The sequence below is a fragment of the Spermophilus citellus genome (assembly GCF_964194105.1).
Source record: "Spermophilus citellus genome assembly, chromosome: 10".
Taxonomy (NCBI): domain Eukaryota; kingdom Metazoa; phylum Chordata; class Mammalia; order Rodentia; family Sciuridae; genus Spermophilus; species Spermophilus citellus.
Window position 1 is genome coordinate 127,586,172 of NC_138197.1, and position 9,878 is coordinate 127,596,049.

Consider the following 9,878-nt stretch of genomic DNA (forward strand, 5'->3'; position numbering starts at 1 on the left):
TCAAGCGGTAGCGCGGTCGCCTGGCCCAGGTTCAATCCTCAGCACCACATACAAAGATGTTGTGTCTGCTGAAAACTAAAAAATAAATATTAAAAAAAAAAATTCTCTCTCTCTCTCTCTCTCTCTCTCTTTAAAAAAAAAGAATTATGAAATAAATTGTGGCAGATTTCTACACACACTTAATCATTTCTATGGGGGAAACATTTAGGAATGATATTGGGTAAAAAAGGTAGTAATACGTTTGTGTTCGAGCCTGGTCTGAACTCTGTAAAAAAAAAAAAATGCTTAGAAGAAAGTGTTAGGTTGGTGGCAGTGACTTGGTGGTGACTTAGTGGCAACTTAGAACAAAGCAGCCCTCGCTGGAAAAGAACATCAATCAGATGCTGGTGGAAACGCCTGTCAATTAACAGGACCCCCTGGCCAATCCTGGAGTTCAGCCAACTCCCCTGACCAACTTCAAGGGGGCAAGGGACCCTAGAAACACCTTTTCCTGTCCCAAGCCTTTCCCTTCCTGCTGTAAGCCCCATAAAAGTCCAGTCCGGTTGAGCTTCCACGCGGTTTCTCCTCAGACCCTTCTCCTGTCCCCTCTGTGGGTCTGATGAGTTCCGCCCGGGAGTGATATCTCAATAAAGCCTGTTCAGCGGCCCTTTTAAATCTGCCTCCTTTGGCCATTGCCTGCCCCGACTGATCTGACAGAAAGATCCCAAGAAAAGCTAACAAATGGTTTATCAATCAATGAGTTCTTTCTTTTCTTTTAGTATCTGGGATTGAACCCAGGGGTACTTAATCACTGAGTCACACCTCCAGCCCTTTTTAAGATTTTATTTAGAGACAGGGTCTCACTGAATTGCTTAGGGCCTCACTAGTTGCTGAGACTGACTTTGAACTTGCTATCCTCCTGCCTCAGCCTCCAGAGCCACTGAGATTACAGGCGCGCCCCACCACACCTGGCTTCAGTGGGTCCTCTTAAGTGGCAGTGTTATAAACAACAATTATCTCTCTTTTTTTTTTTACTTCTTTGTATTTTTCAAACTTTGTTTGCAAATCATGTCATATTTTCAAACTAAGGAAAAAAAAGTTATTGAAAGAAATGATGTAATGTTCCTTCTCTATTTTCTTCTCACTTCCTATCATAGTTCATCTGAATACATCTGTCTCCCCCCAGGACGCTCCAGGCTTGGAACTCTGAAGAATAGGGACTCAGGTGGGACTTCTCTGGGTCCTCCCATGCCCAGCTCACGAATGTGCACAGACAAAAAGCCTGCCCCTCTGCTGGGTGCCAGATGTGGAGGGGAGTTTGGCTGCATTCCCGAAGCTGCTCACTGGTGGCAGTTCCGAGTGCTCAAGGCACAAGTGAGGCCCAAGTCCAGCTGTCAACTTTCCCTCATGGCCAAGTCCAGAGCAGCCTGGAGGGAAGAGCAGAGGCCTGGGAGAGGCAAGCTCCTGAGTGGCCTGTGGCCCAGACCACTCCCAACTCATTCACCTACAGCCACAGTGTCTCCCCCAAGGTCCCCAGGGTGCTGTAGGGCATCTGGCTGGGTGTCTGTCTGTGGGTGGGTAGCCAGAGCACAGGCTCTGCCCCATTCCTTCCCAGCTGTGTGATCTCAGGTGTGTGGCTTTGCCTCTCTGAGCCTCAGTTTCCCCATCAATAATTGGATTTTAAGAATGACTCATCTGGCAGGATTGTCCTGATAAATATCTATGAAAACATTGACTGACCATCAAGCAACTGCCTACAGAAGCCTCAACTAACATCTGAATTAGACCTTGTTGGTGGCAATGAACTAAAATCAAAATTAAGCCAGGTGCAGTGGTGCACATCTGTAATCCCAGCTACTCGGGAGGCTGAGGCAGGAAATGACAAGTTTGAGGCCAGCCTCGGCTACTTGGTGAGATCCTGTCTTCAAAATAAAAAATAAAAAAGGCTAAGGATGTAGCTTCGTGGTAAAGTGCCCCTGGGTTCAATCCCCAATATTAACAAAATAAAATTCAAACTAAGTTAAATAAAGTGAATTTATGGGTTCACTCAATTAGGAAGTTCAAGGTAGAGAAAGCTAGACTGAAGGCTCATACAGGGTGGCTGAGATGCCATTTCCCTCCCTGTTTCTTACTCCTCCCCCCCTCCCCCGTGTGTGTGTGTGTGTGTGTGTGTGTGTGTGTGTGTGTGCATGGCCTCCTTCCCAGGTGTCCTTTCACCTCAGTGGTGGAGAGGGTCCCTCTCCCAAGAATTCCAAAGTTGCCCCAGGATCACCTCTGATTGGCCCAGCTTGGGTCACCGTCCTGTCTCTGAACCGGTCACTGTAGTGGAGAAGCACAGAGCATTAGTGGTGGGACCCAGATCACGGCCTCGTGCTTGGAGACAAAAGGTGGAGTCATCCCTTTCCAAGCTACAAGTACTCAGAGGGCTGAGTCCCTGAAGGGAGCCCAGGAGCCAAAACAGAGATGGAGGGAATAAGGACAGAGCCATCAATGTGGAGTGGCTACTTGGAGGCCTACTGTAGTCCAGGCAGTGGCCAAACCACCTGTTCAAATTCCAGGCGGGCCCTGACAGGTCACCAGGCCCCGGGCCTCAGTGAGCCTCTGATTCCTCGCCTGTGAAATGGGTTTCATACCAGAACCACCCTCTGGGGGTTGGTGTGGGGGCTGAATTAAATGAAATACCCCAGGGAATTCTCGTAGCTCAGGGCCTGGCACATTTTAAGCTCTTCAGTATGAGTTTCTGGGACTGGGGCTGTATCTCAGTGGTAGAGCGCTTGCCTATCATGCACTAGGTACCGGGTTTGATCCCCACACCGAAAACAGCAAAAAAGGACAGCCGCTGCCTGCCAGAGCCACCGCGCCAGCCCGAGCCATGGACCTCCCGCAGAGCGACAGCTTGCCCCAGGATCTGTCCGAGGCCTTGAAGGAGGCCTTGAAGGAGGCCACCAAGGAGGTGCACGCCCAGGCAGAGAATGCCGAGTTCATGAGGAACTTCCAGAGAGGCCAGGTGACCCGGAAGGGCTTCAAGCTGGTGATGGCGTCCCTGTACCACGTCTACGTGGCCCTGGAGGAGGAGATCGAGCGCCACAAGGACAACCCCGTCTTCGCCCCGCTCTACTTCCCCGAGGAGCTGCACCGCAGGGCCGCGCTGGAGCGGGACATGGCCTTCTGGTACGGGCCGAGCTGGCAGGAGGCCGTCCCCTACACGGCAGCGACACGCCGCTACGTGGATCGGCTCCAGCAGGTGGGGCGCAGGGAGCCCGAGCTGCTGGTGGCCCACGCCTACACCCGCTACCTGGGCGACCTGTCGGGGGGGGGGGGGGCCAGGTCCTCAAGAAGATCGCGCAGAAGGCCCTGGACCTGCCCAGCTCTGGAGAGGGCCTGGCCTTCTTCACCTTCCCCAACATCGACAGCGCCACCAAGTTCAAGCAGCTCTATCGCTCCCGCATGAACACTCTGGAGATGACCCCCGAGGTCAGGCAGAGGGTCACCGAAGAGGCCAAGACCGCGTTCCTGCTCAACATTCAGCTGTTTGAGGAGTTGCAGGAGCTGCTGAACCAGGACCCCGAGGACCAGCACCCCTCACAGGCAGCAGGCCTTCGCCACCGTGCCAGCGGCCGGCTGCCAGGTGAGGGCTTCCTGGGCTCCCTTTGAAAGGGACGAACTGCTGGGGTCCTGCCCTAGCGGGGTCCAGGGGGTCCTGGAGTTGGCTTCGGCGAAAAGGATGAGACAGGAGTCTTCAGTTTATATTTTTCCAGGATGTGACCTTTAGTTAATTAACTAATGCCAAACTACATAACCAGACTCTGTCTCCTAACCTATCACTAACCTTATGTTTCTAACATTCTAAAAATCTCTTAAAGCTACTTAATTCCTACACTTTTTCTCAAAACTGCTTTCTCAGTTGTTTCTTGGCTTCTTAGTCAAGGTGACATGTCTTAACTTTCCTATGTACATAACTTTCCTTAATCATATGGTGGGCTTTGTGCAAGAAGCATAATGATTAGGCTTTCTAATAGGCTGGAAATAGGGGCCTGAGTCTTAAGTTGATATAATCAATGTGGTGACCTTTCGGAGAATGATCAGTTTTGTCCTCAATGTACTGAGATAGAGGAGCATAGAACAGTCTTCAGTAAATAGATATTTACTACCAAAAAAAAAAAAACAGCAAAAAAGGAAAAAACAATTGTTGTTTGTGATGCCTACAATAATAAACAGAGTAAGAAAGCCTTTCTGAAATTCCTGTGTTTAAGTGAAAACATAAACAGGCTTCATGGAAAAAAAATTTTTTTTTTTGTACCAGGATTGAACCCAGGAGCGCTTAACCACTGAGCCACATCCCAGCCCTTTTTGCTTTTCATTTAGAGACAGAGTCTAGTTAAGTTGCGGAAGAGCCTCACTCAGCTGCTGAGGTTGGCTTTGAACTTGCCATCCTCCTGCCTCAGCCTCCTGAGCCGCTGTGTTACAGGTGTGTGGCCACCACACCTGGCTCCTTGGATCAATTTTGAAGCGAACCTGCCCCAAACACTGACTCCAGCAACTCCACTCCAACAACCTCTTTGGTTGAACACCAGCGTCCCGAGGCTGGAGCACCACCTGACATACGCTTCCTCACTCTGACCTCCATCCCTGTCCTTTTCTTAAATTCCTTCAAGTCCCTGATAAAGCTTCAGTTGGTTAAGAGGAAAAAAGAAAACATCACACCCTGGAAGACACATGGGCTGTGTCCCGTATGCAAAGACGTATGCATGTACGTTTACCTATGGGTGTGTGGTTAAAGGAGCAGGAAAATTCTAGAAGTCCATCAAGTCCTTTCTGTGTCCCCCAAGCCTGACGTTCAGGGACTGACAGTCGCGTCTTCAGCGTCTTCCTCACAACTGCCGTTTCCTGAGTGCTCACCCCGAGGAAGGCCAAGCACAAAGCTCTTGGCGAACTCAGCAAGCAGCCGTGACTGCCGACTGCCGTTTGGCAGACGAGGAAACTGAGGCGCGGGAAGGCAACGCTCCTTGGCAATGCCACGGGAGCAGCCTGGCACAGAGCAGGCCCCAAGCCTGTTTGTTAACTGAACCCAGAACCCACTTGCACCCCTCCCGTGGGAATCGGCCAGCAGACATGACTGCCACGCTGCCCTCCCAGCAGGCAGGGTGGTGACGTTCAGGCGTCATCAGCAGGCAGAACTAGGCCATTCCTGGGGGGCACCACCTGGGGCGTGGGAGTGAATCACAGATGTGGCCTGAGATGATTGACAGGAGGCTGTGAGACGAGCCTGAGCAGAGACCCAGGAGGGAAGAAACCTCTCTCTGACTCTTTGCGCGGACCTGGACCCGTACCTCCAACGCAGGTAGGTGGGTCCCTTTTTAAATTTGCTTTGCCAAAACAGACACGCCAACAAAGCAGGCCACAGAGGAGGATTTACGGCCAGTGTCCTTGGCGTCGCTGGAACAGGTTTTAGGTTCTTTACAAAATCCCTAGTTGCTGCCAAGTATCCAGGACCGCTGTCGTCAGGCAAGGCAGGTACCCTGAGGGTCAGGGGCGTCCCGGGACGTGGGGGTCTGGTCCTGGAGGATTTAATGGAGGACGGGGAGCCAGAGACCTGGGTGTCCCGGGCCTAGGACTGCAGGGACGCGTTAGGCCTCCTGCCTGCCCTGGGTGAACCTGGATGCAGTGCTTCAAAGGGGGGGTGGGGTGCACCTTAATTGCAGGTGCTTTGAAGGTGCCGGGATGAAAGCCTTAGGAGGTATAATTACCTGAGAAGATTCTCCAAGAGTCTAGGAGGAGCCAGGCTGCTGTCCGACAGGCATCCATGATGGGGGGCTCCAGGGAGGCCTCCTTAAAGGGGCAGTGCTCTTCCCTGCAGCCCAAGGCCGAGCCTTCTGCTCTGCTCACCCCAGCAGCTGCCTGGGCGCTTCCCATCCCTTCAGCCCGGGAAGGCTAAGCCCTGGGGGTGCACTCCCTGAATCCCAATAAGTTACCAGAGGTGGCCTCACTTGGGACAGAGGAGGATGGTGGTGCCTCCAGGCTAGGGTGAAAGAAGAGGCAGCCAGAGGGAGGAGGAGGAGAAGGGGCAAGTGGTTGTAGTCCTGGGAAGGAGCTGGCCAGTGACGTGAGGGACTTGTATTTTTGCAGAGAAGAGAAGTACAGGGAAGGGTCCGCCCTCAGGGTTCTGGCCTTTGACTCTCACCACACCTGCTAAGTCCATCCGGAGAGCTGGGCTCAGGCCCCACTTCCTGTCTCACTTGGGGTCAGGCCCCTCCTCTCCTCCTGTTCTGACTCTTCTCTGCACAAAACCTACAGAGAACACAGAGCGGTGGTCCGTGTAGGCATGGAGTCGGGGAGGGGTACTGGGTGTAGAGGAGAAAACTGGGAAGAAGCAGGAGGGGACTTGCTGGAGTATCCACAGCCACCTACATCTTCATCCAGTGGGTGATGACACAGCTGGACAGGAATGGGTAAAAGCAACTGAGCTGAACGCAGGATGTGCACATTTTTTGTTGGGGGGTGTATAGGGGATTGAATTCAGGGGAACTCAACCACTGAGCCACATCCCCAGCCCTATTTTGTATTTTATTTAGAGACAGGGTCTCACTGAGTTGCTTAGCTTCTCACCATTGCTGAGGCTGGCTTTGAACTTTCGATACTCCTGCCTCAGCCTCCTGAGCCACTGGGATTACAGGAGTGCACCCCAGCCTCCTGTTTGTTAACTGTACTCAGGACCCACTTCCACCCCTACCGGTGGGAATCGGCCAGCAAGAGGAAATGACTGCCACACAGCCCTCCCAGCTAGGATGTGCACACTTTAGACACACATTATAATTCAATTTTTTAAGGACCTGAGGGAATTGATAAGCTGAGATCTGTTTTGCCAGCCTCACCCTTTTTAAAGCTGGGTTACATTGAGCCTCCCCTGGGCCCCACCTTGTTCCCTGGATGATCTACCCCTCCCAGCTGAGCATCTGCCTCACTGGTGGCCTCTCCTAGGTTTGGGGCTAAAAATGCACCCCTCCCCCATCCATGTCCTCATTTGCTTGCTTTTTCTGTCTTACCTACTGCTGAGCTACATCTCTAGTCCTTTTATTTTTTATTTTGAGATAGGGTCTCCCTAAATTGCCCAGACTGGCCTTGAACTTTCGATCCTCCTGTCTTAGCCTCCCTAGTCGCTGAGATTACAGGTGTGTGCCACTGTGCCAGATCCCATTCAGCTTTCTGTCCCTGATCCCAGGCCTCCGGGCAGGTAGCCCCAGAGCCTCCGGACCATCCCTCTCCCAGGCTGCTACTAGTTCGATCATCCTTGTCCTTTGGACACCTCCCGCTGTGGTGGTGACCATAGCCCCCTAACCCTTCTCCCTGCCCTTCTCTCCTTTCTTCAGTCTGCCTGCCCACTATGGCCAGATTGACATTCCTAGGTTAGCATCCTGTGTCCTCTCCCCACCTTGCAGGTGTTGCTGATGAGTCAGGTGGTGAAGTGGTGTGGGCTGTGGTGAACAGCAGCATCTCTAGAGCTGATTGTTCCCATTTTGCAGATGAGGAAAGCGGAGCTGAAGAAGGATGAGCACCTTGCAGGTAGGGCAAGGGAGAGCTAGATTTATACCCACTTCTGCAGAATCTGGCCTCTGCCTCCTCCAATCTCAGCTGCTCCGAAGTGCCTCCCCCACCCCCTGGACTTGCAACTCCTTGCAAGGGAGTTGATCCAACTCCTGGGCCTTTGCACAGTCTAGGAATGACTTTCTCCACCTCTCCAGCCCCCAGCAAACTCCCACTCACCTTTACTTCAAGGTCAAGTATCTGAAACACCTTCCTCTACACCAGGTACCTTATCTTCCTTTGTCTTAATGTTGACAACTAGACATTACACGGTGGATTCTGGATTTGGATGAGCCACTTGTAGCCTGACTCCTTCCCCTGACGAGGCTGTGGGCCTCTGGAAGCCAAGACTCACACTTCAGGTTTGAAATGAGCGGTGAAGGTCAAGAGCATGGGTGGTAGAGTCCAGTCTCTTCCATGCCTTTCTCTGTCATCTACAAAATGGGGATCACACTCCATTCACCTCACTGGATTGTCATGACCAATGGGCTGGAAACGGCCTGACCCAGGTGAGCCCTTGTGAATCTAGCCCTGTGCCCTGCCCATCATGGTCTTCTGTACTCTGAGGACCCTCGGAAGCACACATCATCCGCTCGCTTGCAGAAAAGAAAACTGAGACCTGGTACCCAAGGTGTCCAACTGGCCCTCTGGACTCCAACCCTGTGCTCCCCACCCCTGACCCCCACCGCTGCCCCACCTCAGCCTAGCACCTCTCAAATAGCTCTGGCACCCACACAAACCCAGTCAGGTGCATGTTAGCTGCATTAATGGAAGATGAATCACGGGTGGCATGCTTGCCCTCTCTGGTCAGACCAAAATATCCTGGTGAATGTTTGGCGTTAAGTAATAAACTCTGACTGGGTGATGCCTGATGGTCACTCCTCTGGCCTCAGCTTCATGTCATTTCCTTAATGTCAACTGCTGTCCCCTCCCACACAGTGCACTCCCTGAAGAAGCAACTCAGGAAGGACAAACCGGAAACTAGCGAGAATGAAGGGGAAGAGCCCTCCTCAGGAATGATTCTGATTATGGCTTTGTATAGCGTGACTTTCATATCTGTAAACATCCCACATCCAAAAAAGTAAATCAAACTGGGGTGAGTGTGTGGGAATGCATTAACTCCTTATTAAAACTGATAAAATAACCAGAGAATATTTCAAGTTCTTTCTGAGCACTGTAATTTTTTTTTTTTTTAGAGAGAGAGAGAGGAGAGAGAGAGAATTTTTAATATTTATTTTTTAGTTCTCGGCGGACACAAGATCTTTGTTTGTATGTGGTGCTGAGGATCGAACCCGGGCCGCACGCATGCCAGGCGAGCGCGCTACCGCTTGAGCCACATCCCCAGCCCACTGTAATGTTTTTAAGGACAAGAAAGAAATATTTTTAAATGCTTTCCTCCACAGGTTTATTTTTGGCAGTAATATTAAAATTGTTATTTTCAAATGTATTGTAGAATACAGCAAACAAGTAAACACATTAGTGTTATTACAGTTTTCACTGTACAAGAAATAAGATTAAGAGAAGAGATAAGCTCCTCAGATTTCTCCCTCAGGGCCACAGTTGGTAACTTTCCGCTGTGTGGTCAGGCATCCAGCCCAGAAGGTCTCCAAGCAGGGAAGGGACAGGCAGGGGCGGGTGTTTCTGTGGGGTTCCCCAGGGCCTCATTGGGCCAAGTGTGTGAGTGGAAGGCACGTCCTAGGTCGACCAGTTGACCATGGCGCCCATCTTTACCCAGCCCAGGAAGGTCTTGCTCACCACTGTAGTTCCAGGGCCCACTGGCATTTCTTGGCTTTGGGTGACACCCCCTGACAGACCTGATATCTGTGAATAGGAATCCATGGGCTGGGACTGGGGCTCAGTGGGAGAGCACTCACCTGGTACATGTGAGGCACTGGGTTCGATCCTTAGCACCACTTAAAAATAAATAAAGTAAAAGCATTGTGTCCATCTACAACTTGAAAAAACAAAAGAACCCACCTTTGCTTCCACCTTGCACATGGAGGTATGAGTTCCAGGCTCATGAGCCAGGCTGAGGTCACCAGGTCTCCAAATTCCAGCACTGGAAGGAGTTTGGAACTATGCCCAAAGAATGCCTCCCAGAGCCCACCCCACAGGGCTGGCCTCTCAGCAACGATGGCTTTGCTATCTCTGGGTTCAAACAGTGCTTTTGGGTTAACGAAAAGTAAACCGCGTTACACACCTGAAGCACACGCCTGTAATCCCAGTGACTCAGGAGGCTGAGGCAGGAGGATCAAAGTTTAAAGCCAGCCTCAGCAACTTAGGGAGATCCTGTCTCAAATAAAACATAAAAAAGACTG

At 51.5% G+C, this 9,878-nt stretch overlaps 1 pseudogene across 1 annotated transcript; it reads left to right on the forward strand.

Moving 5' to 3' along the window:
• Positions 1 to 2,836: 2,836 nt before the first annotated feature.
• On the forward strand, positions 2,837 to 7,528 carry LOC308658306 (heme oxygenase 1-like; annotated as a pseudogene). The gene is made up of 2 exons: positions 2,837 to 3,607; positions 7,416 to 7,528. The product of its transcript is annotated as a heme oxygenase 1-like (transcript).
• Positions 7,529 to 9,878: the final 2,350 nt, after the last annotated feature.